Below are 16908 nucleotides of genomic sequence, written 5' to 3' on the forward strand. Positions count from 1 at the left end.
GGACTTAATGACTACAGACCTGTTGCTTTAACATCTGTGGTCATGAAGGCATTTGAGAGACTGGTGTTGGCCTACTTGAAGGACATTACTGGATCCTTGCTGGACCCCCTGCAGTTTGCTTACCGAGCAAACCGGTCTATGGATGATGCAGTCAATATGGGATTGGACTACATCCTCCAACATCTGGACAAACCAGGGACTTATGCAAGGATCTTGTTTGTGGACTTCAGCTCCGCTTTCAATTATTTTTTATTTTTTCTGTTCTCATGTCAAATGTGTATGTATACATGTATGTATGTACCAGGAGCACCTTAAAATACCACAACAAATTCCTCGTGTGTTTGCACACCTGGCGAATAAAGCTAATTCTAACTTAAGTGAACGTAAACAATAGGGAGAACGTGTATCAGTACATTGCATCCATTGCAGCTTGTGCATTCGGTTTTAAAGGGACAGCAGCCTAATTTAGTTGCTATTGTCCGAGTCATTGATGTTAATCAAGCAACAACAGAAAGACAGAAAATCACGCACTACTCTTGACTGAAAAACTTTAGTAGCCCTAAAGATTAATCTAAATTTATTTATAGAAATAAATATGTCTGCTTGAAAGAATGAAGAATATGTTAATCAAGTTGCTATAAAGAATGCATAATTAGCCAATATAACCATTGGTATTTCATTTAAAAGAAGACCATGTTCTTGTTCTTTATGAGAAGTGGTTTTTATTTAATTTTAACATAAAGGCATGTTGTGTGTCACCGCAGTTAAATCGGTGTCTATGATCAAACCTTAATATCAGACCTATATAGGCCTAATGAGTTTGGAAATTTTAGAGAAATGCTTAATAAATGCACTGTAACTAAACCCATTAGATTTTAGGCGACTAAATTTACTGTAGATTTAGTCGACTAAAATCTTATGATAGGCTATTTAGTCGACTAAAACTAGACTAAAACTAAAAACAATTCAGTTGACTAAAATATGACTAAAACTAAATGGTATTTTAGTCAAACGACTATGACTAAAACTAAATCAAAATTTGCTGTCAAAATGAACTGGTGTGAAGTGATCATTTCTGCCAATTAATCATTTCGAGATCAAATTAATGTCATATTATTCCTATAAATAATGAACATGGCATCTGTGGGTTGCAATGTTGTTTGCAAATGTTTATTGGAACTATGGATTCAGGAATCACCAAACTGTTGAACCAAATTGGTAATGATGGAACTTGCGACCATAGATGGCTAACATTGTTTTTAGTTTACTGGACTGCAGTGGTGTGTCATGATACTGTAGTTCTGGTACAGAAGTGTTTCAGATTGCAGTAGTCTGCTGCATCCTCCATGAAGCAGATTGATTTTGTTGCTCTATTTTCTGATCTGCATACTTAATTTATGCTAAAACAGCACAGCACATTGAAATATTCACTAGTAAATTCCCCTTAGTGTTTTGTCTATGGGTGTGCAGTCCAGTAGAAAATACCCTGAAATTATTCAACCATTCACAAAGTTCACAGTTTGGATACTTTCCATTGTCCATTGGATGCACCTGTCATCCTGTGAAGGCCAGGCATAAGCTAATAAGGCTTTATTCTTGAAAACCTTTCACTGAAAGAAAAGACGTGGGATTTAATGTATGCAAGTCAGGTGCATTCTTTGTCAGAAACATTATGCTTATTTGAATAAATCCCTGCAGACAATCCTCTTAAAATCTGGGAATCTGTTTACTCTCTCATTATGTGTATTCTATATAAATTGAAAAGTAATTTTGAATTTACAAGAGTATGTTTTGTATTCAGGTGTGGTATGTTAAAAACAACAGTTTGAAATGTAAATGTGCCATTTGAGAAAGCGGGAGATTTATGAAATACTGCTGTTGTGATTAGGGAAACAAATCATTCTCGTTGTGTATTTATTTAAAATGGCATTCAGATGCTCATCTGTGCAAACATGTAGCTGTCATTAGGCATGCTTTCATTCTTTTTTTTCTTCCTTTTTTCACTTTAGGGTGTGCAAGACTTAAGGGGCTGAAGAGCTTGTGGCGAGCCTGTCATGTGACTAATGACTACCGAACAGGAAAAGAGGAGCAAAAACAGCTATTCTCACAATTAATTAATGGTACAGAGGCATAAGCATTTAATACTAACAGTTATTTTGACCCCAGCGCCTAACCGTAACCTGCACGTAATTTGTTCAATTATCTCAAATGTCTGGAAAACATGGCACAACTAACCCAGAGGTCCTTTCATATTTACAGGCGGCTGATATAAAGTGGCACGGTGTCTTTTTTAGTTGTGTTTGTGCCTATGTGTGTGCACTGTGTTCTGGAAAATCTGCAGTGCCATGCAGGAAAACATTTGCTTTTAGCCAAATCATTTATTCAACATTTACATAACACTGAAACAAGGATATGCACACAAAAAAACTTACAGAAAGTTTACGGTTTCAGAGTCTTAAAGGGAAAGCTCTCCTGAAAACGAAAATTATGTTATTGTTTACTCACCCTCACGTCATTTTAAACCTGTATGATTTCTGTTTTTGTACATACCATGAACGTCAATAGGGTCCAAAACAACATTGAACCACAGTGACTTTCATGGACAAAATTAAACAGAGACATTTTCCAAACTATTTTTTTGTTAATTTGAATTTGTGAAGACAGAGGAGCCAATGCAAATGTGAATATTGACCAAACAGTTGTTCCATAACTGTGAAACTAAACCCGCAAAAGTCTAAAGAGAGAAAGCAAATACACTTTTTGCAAACACATACATATTACTACTTAAAAGTAAAAAAAAATGTGGAGACAAAAATATGTTTTTATTGAATTATTTTCTTGTGTTTGCAGTAAATCAGAAGAGCTCATGTTTTATTCAGTGAAGCTGGGAGGCTGTGCACAAAACCCTGACATAAGAAAACTGGACAAGAGCAGGCCTGCTGGGCCATGGCCTGACGTTCAGAAGGTGCAGTAGAGCAAAGAAACTGTTTGCCTGGCTCAAGGACCAAACAATGAACAATTAGAGTGAAATGATTGTGAATCAGTAGCACACATGGAACAGCAATCTAGAAATGATACGGAGGCAGGATTGCTTGACTTTTCTGGCTTTCACACAAAATAGAACAGTCATTTTAGACAATCAAGTTTGCTTATTTAAACATAAGACATTAAAATCCAGCAAAAATTGCTGGAAAATATAAATCCAAGAGACAAAAATTATAATATACAGTATATTTTCAAGGATCAAAAAGAACATTCAGTACATACTGCTCAAATAAATAGCAGGCTTCAATTGCTCCAAAGGATCGGCTGTAGCCTGTTATGAGTATATCTAGAAGTATTTCTCTGTTCATTGTGGTCTGAGAGTATTGAGAGTAACTGCAATATATGCTAAATTTGGCCTGCTTTCAACATCTTAAATGGATACTTCACCCAACAATGAAACACTGAGTGCTTTATTGTGTTTATGTCTTCACTGGAGAATTACATTAAACAATCATTAAACAGAACAATGTAAAGATTCCTTAAAATAATTAAGTAATTTGTATTTCAGAAATATTGTAGGGATATGAAAAGAGATTTGCGGTGAGTGAAGGAATAGTTCACCCAAAAATTTGACTTATATTATTTAATGTCTACATCATATTACTCCAATTATAAAAAAGTATTGTTTTTGTTAACTAAAACTATTAAAAATCGATAATTGAAATAAAATAAAATATTGTTTAAAAAACTTGGCAACTAACTGAAGTAACTTGCCTAACTGAAATAAAAATAAATGAAAGCTGAATAGAAGAATGAATGTAAAAATAGTTTAAGAAAAAGTTTAATGGAAATATAAAACATTTAAATCTAATAAAAATGAAAATTCTAATTAAAGCTTAAGATAGAAAAATTACTATTAATATTTTCAATATTGATAAATATTAATTATCAATAGTATATACATAATACTAAAATAACACTGGTAAAAACATATTTAATTATATTCAGTATAGGAGTGGAGGACCTGTGGAAATCCAGCTTGTGTAATAGCATATGCTGCTCAGGCTGTTGATCCTTTCAGAAGGCTTGTGAGTCAGAGCTGGGACCGGCCCTCGTTGTTTGTCAAGCAGAGATGCCCTTTCTATTCATTGTCCTCTCCTCCCTCTCTATTCTTCTGCCCTACAGGATTCTCCTGTCATCAACAAGTGCCAAACAATTATGCAGATCACCCCCGCTACCTGCAGGCCCTGAGCGACTCCATGAATCAGACCTGAGAGTACATGCAGAGGAGGCATCTCATTTCTCCTGCAATAAACTTGCTTAGTAAGACATGAAAACAGAGCACAAGACTGACTCATCTGAACCGAGGCAGAAGCCGGTCTGCCAACCAGCAACATATATGCAACAGACACATATTTATATTTATATATTTCTGTGCCATCACATTTTGTTTTTATGAACATCCCACATAGAAATGCTTCAGCCACAAAAGATGTCTCTGATGATAGATTTTTAAACGATTTAGTAATTTCTTATAAAAAATTTGTGTTTTCAGATATTTACTACAGTCTCGGCCAGTCTGTCATAATTTTTAATTTTTTTTTACATTTAGTCATTTAGCATACAGAGAAAGAATAAAATACACTATTATGTTTATTAATGTTCCCTGTGTTTGGGAGCTGGGTCCTTACTTTTAATTACTTTTCTTTTAGTTCATTTGGAGCATTTGATTCAAATCTTGTGTTTTCTTTAGGTTTGTTTCCTTAGAATGCAATCGGGCAAACAACCAATATCCCTGTTGCTCTCTTTCAGTGAGAAGTTGATAAGTGATAGATATGTTGATATCATAAGCCAATCTTAATGGATCTTTCGAGATAAAATCTGTGAGTCAGCACGTCACTGTAAATTATAATCTGAACACGCCCTGTTTCTCTAAAAACAAGCTTTTTAATGACTCTTCTGTGAAACAGATGCATGGCAATAATATTTTCCAGACTCAGCCTTGATTCCCCCTCAAAACAATAAACAGAAATTATTGTGATTAACAGAAAGAAAGCCACAATATGTATCTATACTACTGTTCAAATATTTGAAAATGGTATAAGATTTTTTAAAAATGTTTTTGAAAGAAGTCTCTTATGCTCAGCAAGGCTGTGTTTATTTGAAATAAACATAAAAATAAAATAAAAACATTAATATTGTGAAATGTTACGAATATAAAATAACTGTTTTCTATTTTAATATATTTTAAAATGTAATTTATTCCTCTGATGGTACACTCTAAAAAATGCTGGGTTATATTTAACCTAGCATTTTTTAGAGTGTAAAGCTGAATCTTTAGCAGCCATCACTCCGGTCTTCATGTGTCACACGATCAGAAGCATTTCTTATTATTTCAGAATTCTTTGATTTAAAAAAGGCAAATAACTTAAAGTGGTGTCAGAAATATCAAATGCAAAATAAACCAGCAAACAGGGGAAAAAAGCATGCCCCAGTGCATGCTGGGAACCATGTAGAGGATAAAAGATTTTTCCGCTTTTTCATGCTTGACCCTGGCACACTTTTGTAAGCAGTAATAGGTGTACATCATTGCCAAGAATTATGTAATAGCTGCAACCAACAAAGTATGGTTATCAGGACATTTGAGTGGATGATTCAGAGTTCCTCATGGTTGCTCAGGCTGGTAGGAGAGCATTAGCTTTTCAATTCTGCCACAAGACTGACTGTACTGTACTATTATAAGCATCTTATGTGTTTGAAAATGACAAAGCAGTAAAAGGATCTCTTTCACTGTGCATCTAATCTCTTGTTTCTTCCTGAGCCAAAATGTCATGTGGAAGAAGTGGATCACCAGACTCCAAAGCTGTAAAATTGCATTTACATCACCATCAGTCACTTTCATTCACAACTGCACAATATGTAATATCTTCGGTAGAAGCTTTTATCCAAAGCAACTTAAAGTGTATCCAATGCATCCATTTTTATCAGTACACGTGTTCCCAGGGAATGGAAATCATGATCTTGATCTTGCTAAGATTCAGCTACATTATAATGGACGATATGAGGAGGACACACTTTTCCTAATAGAGAAGTAACATGAATATTTTTTGATCTCACTGTGATTTTTCATGTCGACTGAGCCATTTCATTGTTCTGCAATCACGCTTCCCTTCTATTTCAGACTCTACAATTACATCTGCTTGCATTAGAGGTGGCCCTGTTGATTCTGATAGTGTGTCAGAGATGGTGGAAATGGTTTGGAAGCAGGGCTGAGACGGGGAGACTGTCATCTAGTATCCAGGCATATGCGACACCATTCTGTCACACAGCTACTGCATCTGGTCTGCATGTTTTCTTCAGAATTACTCACTTTCAAACACACATAAACAAACACAATCACAAGGACTGTTCACACAGAATGCATTTTTGCATTCCACTGCACTGCTTTTCTGTTGTTTTTCTATGTAAATGCGCTAGGTGCTCATGTTAAACGAGACTCTAAATCAATCACTAGACCTTGTACTCTTTAATTCCACTGCCATGCAGCTCACATTTTAAACGTAAAACATGTTCTGTGTGAATATCCCCTTATGCTCTATTGTCAAGTACCCGTAACGTCTGTCTAAGGGTATGTTTACAAATTCACGTTTTTTTGTAGTTTACATAAAGACATTAATGGTATAATTTTCAAAAATGTGCATTTTGAAACCTGTTTTCAAAATTTTGCATTTCCAGGCCCCCAAAATGCCGTTGTTGTGTAAATGAACTACCAAAATGCGTAACTAATTTTTTTGTTGATGTTTCATGTTTTCAGTTCAGGTATAACTTGTCATATCTTCAATAGTTCATTGTCTTGTTATTTTGTTTTCGTTTTGTCATTGGTTGTTTATGTCATGTGATTAACCCATAGTCTTGTATTTAAGCCCTCATATTTTCTATGTTACTTTGTTGTGTATGGAAGTGCGTTTAGCTGTTCCATGTGTCAGGTCATTATTTATTGATTACATAAGACAATGAACTAATGAAAACATGACACAAAAAGCGGGAACACTAAAACCAAAGTAAAACACATGACTAGATAGACCTGAACTGAAAACATGAAACATGAACAAAAACATAGCCAGATGTGACAGTATATGCTTGATTGATTGATTGATTGATTTTTTTTTTTTTTTCCTTGGTTAGCCCCCTTATTTTTAACATAAAAGCAGGTGCAGCCATTTGTAACTTGAATGTGCAAGGCTTCCTGTATCATTTGCTTCCATTTTTTTTACCTGTACAAAAATAGTCTCCCGATTACATGGATTCCTATTGATTTCGCTGACCTTAACTAACATATTAGGCACAGGATTTTTAGTTACGTTGTCTGTTTTTGCATTGCCAATAAAATAATTCTGAACAAATATACAGCAGAAAAACCGCTGAACATTTCCACGCAACACACTTTATTGGCATTGCAGAATGAATCAGTATTTTTGATTGAATCAGCTGAATGAATGATTCATTGACTCATTCACGAAGATGGTAACTTGTTGGCATATCTGTGTAATATCTTGTAAGAGTCACTTATTCACCACTTATTTATGCGGCCTGCTGGATCTCACAAACACAGACAAGCAAAGTAAAAAGTGGACTGCATATTTCCGCTCAGCTAATCAAATTTGAGGACAGATCGAAATGTATTATAAAATGTTATAGCACTGCGTAGCATTTTAAAAGACCATGGAGTCTTGTATTGGTCTCATTTCCTGGAACTGGATGATGGAATTTTTTGAACTCGTGCTCTTTTTGCATTACCTTACCAAAAGAGTCAACTTAATTTGACCTGGAAAGCTTTTAGTTAATAAGTCGCTTTAAATGAATTTCTCTGAGGCACAGGAACAGATGTATGCTCAAGGAATATCACACCACCTTTCTTTGCCTAATACATTTCTATAAACGGGTGTAAAGCCTGGCTGCTACCCACATAATGACGCCTTCCAGTCATGTCTCTGTGTTCAGCATGTGGTGGCAATCTGTGACAGAGCGGAAATAAAATCTCAATTAACCTGTGTTATGTCCTCCGTATTACACTTGAGGCTTGAGGAAACCATCTAAAAGAAACGAAAAACACCGGGACCAGGTTAATAGACTTCCCCTGTCTCAGTTGCCCACAGTCAGGGATTGCATTTCAACATTTTGGGCACATAACCTAGCCTATTAAAAATGTTGCCTAGGTATAAAAGGGTTTTAGCCAACCCCTTTTCAAATTTTTATCTAAATTCTGCAAGTGGAACGACAATATACATTGTTACATGAAATGACTAAATGAGCGCCATGCACGTTTACTTTCCAGTTTATCTTTTATTTTAATTTCCAACTCTGGTGTATCTGTGTGTGTGGATATTTTATGAGTGGAAAAGTCTTTTAAAAAGCGAATTCAATTGTTTTGTTTTATTTTGCACTATTTCTAACATTTTAGAGCTGTGAATTTCATATGTAACTATTTAAAATGCAGTATTTACAATGCTTATTTACGTGCTGCGATGCAATGCAGATATTTGTGACATTGTTTATATAGGCTAAAATGTACATTGTGTTTTTTTCAGAAAGCTTACACTATTCACTGTTTGTGCTTTGATGTACAGTCATTAGCAGTTCAACATCACCTGTATGAATCATGAGTTCTCAGAAACCCAATTTCTTTTACTTGCATCTCATATTAAATTGTTTTCAACATTGATTCAAGAAATGATGCAGCTTCCAAACATCCTGGGTAGTCCACATTCTCACAGAACATGCTAGAGGAGAAAAGAGTTGTGATATGACTGGGCATGTTACATATGTTGTCCTTGTTATCAGTGATAGTATTCTATGTCAAAGGCATATTAAATGAATTTCTCTCTTCTGTTTTTCTCACTTGACTGAAGGTTTGGAAGCAGAAAAATTTATTTGCAGTGTTAAAACTTCGTGGCAGAGTGATCAAAGATCGCAATCACATGTGATGTCTCTCACCTGCTGTCTAAATCACCGACAGTCATGAAGCATCTTTCTCTGCTTTGAATGCTGATATGTTTGGTCTGCTTCTTGCCAACTGCTCATGATGCAACAATTCAAGTATGTTGCAAATGTTGTTGAGAAAGGCAAACACAAAAGCTGAACAAACAGATAAACAGAAACAACATTTCTTGATCTTGAAATTTCTTTTAGTAGCAGCAAGACTGTTGTACTATATAAGAGCTGAACAAACAGATAAACAGAAACAACATTTCTTGATCTTGAAATTTCTTTTAGTAGCAGCAAGACTGTTGTACTATATACGGATATTGTGGGGCGGTATTTGTTTTTTCCCCAATAGTAATAATAATAATAATAATAATGAAAACACAAGATACATTTATGTTTTTATAAACTTTTTGTAAAGCATATATACGCACTACTGGCCAATGAACTGCTGGATATGCTCAAGACACATTTGTCATCATTATTTCTTAATATGTCGATGCTGTTTAATATTTTTTTTGTGGAAACTGTGATACACTATCATTAACAAAATATTTCAAAATAAATGCTGTTCATTGAACTATATACTGTATATATATATATATATATACACACACACACACACACACACACACACAAACATATCACATAGCGGCAAAAAAAAACCATTAATAAAGATTGATATTAAAATCATTATAAAAAGTATGCATTATCCATCAATATCAAAGACATCGGATCAAGTGCAATAAATACCAACTGCATTTACCCCCTTTCAGACCATGTGTCAGAAATTGATTCCCTTAGAAAACTGTTTGCACAGGCTATTAATTCTTCCTAATGATAACAAATGAGTCACAATTATATACCTGTGCAAAACTTGGCAGCATAAACTCAAGTTTTTTCTTTTTGGTTTCTGTTCAACATTTTGGTTCTGCATTAAGTACAAAGGGACAATTAAATCACAATTTCAAATGCGTGTCTTTTTCAAGATTGGGTAGCTTTGTTTGCTTGGAGATGCATCAGAGGTTTTTCAGCAACCTTACTGAAAATGAAAAAATCCCAATTGATTTGTTTTAATGGCTTTAATTTACATATGAATTATTAATAAAACAACAACCACCAATAACTTATGCTTGGCAAATAATGATTTCACCCTGCCTTGACTGCTTAATTCCGGTGAGTAAGTTTTACTTAATCTTTGAGCCCTTATGTTTTTATGTGAATGTAATTGTTCAACTTCATACACATATGAAAAGCATCTTTGAATAGACTTGTGATTGCAGTGATAATGAGAAAATATTTGATTACAGTCACAGTAAATGCACCTCACAAATGAAAAGAGTTAACAAAGACTCCATAATCACTGTCAGGATGTCCTGACCTTTCCGAGCAAGTTCTTTAATTAACCTTTTGGACCATTTGGACTGTTTAATTACCTATTGGCATCCGTTCATAATATGACCGATAAAGCATCGATTGTCCTTGCAATTAGTCACAGTTAAATGAATGTATTCATTAGGATATTTGCTCTGAAAAATGTTTGTTGCTTTTGCTCTTCATGTCCATCTTTTTTGACTGACTGACTGCCTGGCATCATCAGAAATGACCTGCGCCCCTTATAATGGAGTTTCTCCCATCCATCATGCTATATGGAGTTATTTTCATTTCCCTCTTTTCAAGAGCAGCTGTGGCTGTGCAAAGTGAATCAACCTCTGTCTCGTCCATGGCCTTCCTCTCCCACTCGTGCATACCTCTACAACCAGTTAGATCAGCTCTACCAGCCAGCACTCTCTATATTTAGACATTAATCAGATACTATAATCATTTTTTTCACTATATTTTCCCTCCATCTCTCGCCACGGTCCTTTGTGAAGCCTTAGCTACACAGAAACTCTTCTCTGCACCGGCATACGGAAGTCGTGAGGGACTGGGCAAAGTTCGTTTGATATGTGAATGATATGAAAATGTATGTCCTAGACGAGTATGCGTATGCGCCGATGGATTGTGCTTCCACCATGATGAATTTTAATAAATGAAGTTGCTCTCCAGTTTGTGATAATCAGGTTCTAGCTGTGGGGAAATGAATGCTGCTTCAAATGCATTACGTGGAATAAATAAAGCAAAAACAAATCAACTCTCAGTAGAGTCAGAGAAATCATCAAACTCTCATATCTCGAGCATCATTATGCTGAATTTTTCTTTATGTATCGAAAGAATATTTGATGTATTGATTTTGATTCTATCAATGTATATAGGCTGAGTGTTAATATACAAATACCTGATTTTGATTTAATTGATTCTCTCTCTCTCTCTCTCTCTCTCTCTCTATCTATCTATCTATCTATCTATCTATCTATCTATCTATCTATCTATCTATCTATCTATCTATCTATCTATCTATCTGTCTCTCTGTCTGTCTGTCTGTCTGTTTGTCTGTCTGTCTGTCTGTCTGTCTGCCTATCTATCTATCTATATCTGTCTGTCTGTCTGTCTGTCTATCTATCTATCAATCTATCTCTGTTAAGGCAATCTGTCTGTCTCACTCTCTTACATTACCTGTCTCTCTCTTTATACTCTTTGACATACATGCACTCTTTCTCTCCATTATTCCCTCACACCCTTTTCTTGTGGGTAATTTGAAATGTTTACATGGTCTCATTCATCTCAATTGAAAATTACTTTATTGTGTGAATCAGTGCAGTTTTTCCACAAGTACATGTGTGAGAGGTAATTAAAAGAAATGGAGATTTTGAAAAGCTTTACTGACGTCATTGTACTTTCAGCCATTATCTGCAGGATGCAATATTCCATTATAAAAATGTTTTTGTAGTGAGACATGCACTGTGTACACACACATTTTAGAATTAGAGTAAAGACATTACAGTTTTTTTTTCAATCACTTTGGCTCATTTTTGAAACAGTCTGTATGTGCAGTTGTTTTATGGGACAACTCTATTGCATGTTTTTTTGAGACATTTTGAGAATGTCTGGTTGTCTACTGGTTGTGTTTTGGCATCTATACCTGTCTGCTTCAGGCATTGATTCAGCACCTTGCCAGTGACCTTATGTCACCTGACCTGGCTGTGCACAGAAATTTTATCATTCAGTTTATCAGTTAATCTCTTTTGACAGTTTTTTTTCCAGGTCTTGACTTTAGATCACTCAACATAAGCTTGCAGTCATCACTGGCTAACATTTTGCTATATGGAAGCTCCTTCCCAACCTATGCATGAAATTAAGCAAAATCAGCTAATTCATAATCCGTTATGGTTATACGTCACGACAATTAGTACATTTAAATGACATCCCATGTACATATATAAACACCTATTCAGTATTCAGCAATATGTTAATGAATGGCAGTATGAAGAATGGCAGTAATCATAATAATTTATAGATGAGACAATTTATAGAATTTTCAAAGGTACAGTATCAATATTTGTTTAGGGTCAGATAAAAATGGCCATTCAAATAGTTTCAAATACTTTGACTAGCATTATAAGTGGGGAAAAAATAAGTGCATAATAGACTTTTTTTTTATATGATTATATGAAAAGTAGCTGTCGTGCCTTGAGGGAGAAATCATCTTACAATTATATTCACACGTTGTCATACATTTTACATTAGATATCTCTTAGTGGGCGAATTAATAGATAGGACCAAACAGATGGTTTAATGATTTAATCAAGAGGAATATATTCAACTATTCTTTTTGCATCATGTTATAAATGATAAATTGGAGATTAAAACAATATGCATAATTCCTGTTCCTTGACTAGATTACTTTAACACAATAGCCTAAAAATATGTTAGTTTTAATGAAGTAGGTCTATAATCCCTAGAGAAAGCTGTCTGTTAGCATTTTCATTAGTCTCAGTATGTCTATGAGCCTCATTGTTTTAAACAGAGCATAGCTTACTCTTTTTTTACCCATAGTCATAATGTATTTTTATATTAACATTTTCTATTTTCTTTCTTTGACCCTTATTATACTGCCTTTTTATTGGTGTTGTGCCTCTATAACTGTATAAACACTTTTTGCATTTGAAATGAGCATCAGCACAGTGCACATGATGAGATGCAGATTTGTTGTCCAATTTCACTTTTTGCAAAGGCTTCTGTACATTGTGACAGGTTCAAAACTTTCAGGACAAATATTTCACCCTGAAATATGACGCTTGAACTGTTAAGAAGGATGTCCTTCAGAAGGATATCTGAACTTTCTGTATGTTTTCATATAGTAGGCTAAAGTGGACTCTTTTATCTCAAAAGATCAAGGAGTATCTGATTCCTCTTCAGGAACTCGAGCTGCGTCGAGAACGCTAGGGGAACGCCTTCAGTGACCCACGCTCTGAATCACATGTGAAATCAGTCCAATAGCTGAGCAGGATGTCAAGGCGGATGACGTCATGACCGGGAAGCTATAAAAGCACTTGCGGCGGAGCCAGCGTCAGCTTTCTGTCATTCAGCGAAGCGCTCTGTGTGTGTGTCAGTCATATTTATTGTTGTCTGTCAAAAGTCTATAAGCTCCAGCTATGTCTAAGCTCATGCAAGGACAAAGCATATCAAGGGCGAGAGCAAGCCACGTTGTAGGTTGTGTGTTCCTCCCTGCCCAATGATATAAGACACCTTTAAAGGTCAGAATCAATCTGAATTTTTGCATGGAGACAATTTCCTGTAAAAAGACTAAACTGAAACATCTTGGAATTTCTGCTTATTTAATTATTAATTGTAACTCACACAAGTGGCTTAGTGTGATTCATTGAACTTAAGCATGGCCTGATAGGAGCACACATCATGGCACTCTGCTATTCACAGACTTTGGCATTTTGTGCAAGTTTTATGTTCTACTTGTGGCTGGTGGGGATTTTTCCAGGTTACTCAGCCAGTACAATAGCCAGTAGACAATACATAGTAGATGGCAACAAGGGACTGTGTGTTAATGAGTGATTCATTAGAATCATTAATTCAACCAATTCGTTCAAAACTTTGATTAATTCAGGAAATAAACAAGCGAATGTTGTTATGAGTGAGTCATTGAATCATTTATTCAACCGATTCTATGGCGGATCAAAAACAGAGAAAGCAACTGGCAATTTTGTGTCTAATATATGTTAACAGGCTATTATATTAACTTAGTGTTTAAAAACTTTTGTATAAAAGCAATACTCCACTATGTTGTTCAAAAACAGTGCTGTTTTTACAGCAGCAGTCTTACTGATATTAAATTTAAGAGTAATTTTGAATGTACATTTAGAGCATGTTTTACCAAAAGAATGTTCATGTTTAGTTTGAGTGATCACATGATATAGCCAATCAGATGCTTTAAGAAACCTGTGAGGGCGGGGACAAGAAAGAGCATGCCACAGGTGTCAGTAAATGCAAGCTGCTTCACGAAAACAAATAATATATATATATATATATATATATATATATATATATATATATATATATATATATATATATATATATATATATATGTATCCTTTTTAAAATCACAGCAATACTTTGAAACTATATTTTAGTCTGATAATAAAAAAGGCTATCAAAATCATGAACGTGAGTTAGTTCTTTTGTGTGTGTATATATATATATATAAATTTTTTTTGAGCATGTATACTCATGCACATATATGTGATTTTTAATTGATCCATCCAGTATGTTGTGGTTGTGGTTGGAGTGCTGCCTTTATTTTTAGTGAACTGTTTGCACAATTTAGTGTTTTGTGCGCATGAACTGTCATTCTGAAAGATTCGAACAGCGCGTGACGATGGAAATTATAGAGACGTTATTTCCGGGTCCAATACATTGGTTTTCATGCACGTCAGTAAGTCATTGACAGATTTTCCCCCCAGTCTTTGAAGCATATTTACAATACTTCTTTTATTAATTTTTTTTGTTCAGTCATTTAATTTAAATGTGTATTTCAATTTTTTCTGCCCTTTTTAATTATTTCATTTATAAATTCATTAAAAAAAACGAGTAATAAAGTTTACAATAAAGTACAATCAAAACATTATATTATAATCACATTGCACTTGAATAAAGTTAAAGGTGCAACCTGCCTATTGTCCTGCAGGTGACCGCATAAATCTGTCTTCTTACGATGCACTTAGGGCTTTACGATTACTCCAGAGCACTCGTAGATCTACGATGATTTTCAAGTGCTACTTAAGTTACGATGTTTTTGGGAAACAGACAGTAATATTAAGATCAGTCGTACGATCGTTTTTATGAACTTCTTAGGCTTACGAAGCTTATTTTGGGAAACGCAGCCCAGTTCTGTGTTCAAATGCACGCAATAGCCTTAAGCTTACCGCAAAGCATCGGCAAAAGTAATTACCGTAAATGTGTCAGGGGGAAACAGTAAGGAGATATTTTAATTATTTACTAATAAATAGTGTTTTCTGAGTTGGTGTCGCAAGGATGAAGTTGTCGATCCTGACTCAGCATCTCCTCATTAGATGCGCCGTTAGAGAGAAGTGCATCTTTACGGCTTATGATTATAATTAAATAGTTTTTGTTTTATTTCGTTAAGTAGTAATTTAAAGATTTCTATAGATATATTTATCATGTCTGTGAGGCATGTAGCTATTAGCTGAGTTTCGGTTAATTTTTGTGAAGCGCTCCTGTTCAAGACGAGACGGCAGAAAACGCATCATGTTTGTTTTCTTTATTTTATAAAAGCACAACGTTTTGTTGATATTGTGAGTGCACACAAATAAACGTAGACCCTTTACAGTTACGAACTATGTATTACTCGTACCTTTATGAGCAAAAACGTCGGTGTATCCACTAAAAAAAATGCAAGTGATCGCGCTGGCGCCTCCATGTTCTGCAAAGCGCGCTTTAGCTTGCACTCTCCACACAAACTATTGGATATTGCGCACATTTATCTAGGTTTAACGTTTAAACATTGTTATATGCTTGAACTGTTTTATATGTATAGATTTTATTTTAGGCAAGTCGTGGCTAAAGGCTAAATTGATCAAACATAGGCTCACTGTCTGCCGCTGACCACTTGGTCGTTACTTTAAAAAACAAAAACTAAACTAAATATAATCACTTTGCCATTACATACAAAACTGAACCAGTTTAATAGTTGAAACAGTATGTAGCGAATCAGCTCATGGGGAAATATGAATAATTAACCATAACTAGTTATAATTAACTATTCATATTTTAGATCCACTGTAGATATTTAGCTGACCACTCAGGGTCAACTGTCTTGTCAATTCTAAGACGTTAATTTCCTGGTTAAGGGAAATAACTTTCTTACTGTACAATTCTATAAGCTTGTAACGTAAATCTGCATGATTATTGACTCCGGTTATGAGCAAACAATGAACACGTCAAGTGTGATACAAGTAAGGTTTTATAAACTACATAAACACTTAAACTAGTCCAACATACTACATAAACACATAAACTGGTCTAACATCCTACATACACACATAAACTGGTCTAACAGACACACATACAGTTGGTATAGGAAAGGGTTAAAGTTTAAAGTAATATAAGCTATTTTGGGAGAAGGGGGGAGAAAGTTCATGGCTTATAATGCTTTAACAAATACTTTTAAAAAAAAAATCCCTATGGGAAAAATACAGCCAGAACCAAGGCTGCTGAAAAAGTAAGCAGGCATTGTTTCATTTTATTGAAGTGAAACAAAAGAAACACAGACAGTTAATTTACAGTTATGAGTTGTTTAAGTAGTCTAATTCCAATAGTCTTCTTCTATTGGAATTAATTTATTTAGGTCTTTTTAATTTTGCATGTAAGTCAGCCATTCAGCTTGCAGATCATTTGATCGTTCAACTTGGAATCATCTGAAAACACTGAGGTAGCTGGTTGAAACACACTTTTAGTGCCAAAGCACTGCTTATATCACAAAAAAACAAAAACAATTTATATATATATATATATATATATATATATATA

The sequence above is a fragment of the Sinocyclocheilus grahami genome, unplaced genomic scaffold (assembly GCF_001515645.1).
Source record: "Sinocyclocheilus grahami isolate Dianchi unplaced genomic scaffold, SAMN03320097.WGS_v1.1 scaffold289.1, whole genome shotgun sequence".
NCBI classification, from domain to species: Eukaryota; Metazoa; Chordata; class Actinopteri; order Cypriniformes; family Cyprinidae; genus Sinocyclocheilus; species Sinocyclocheilus grahami.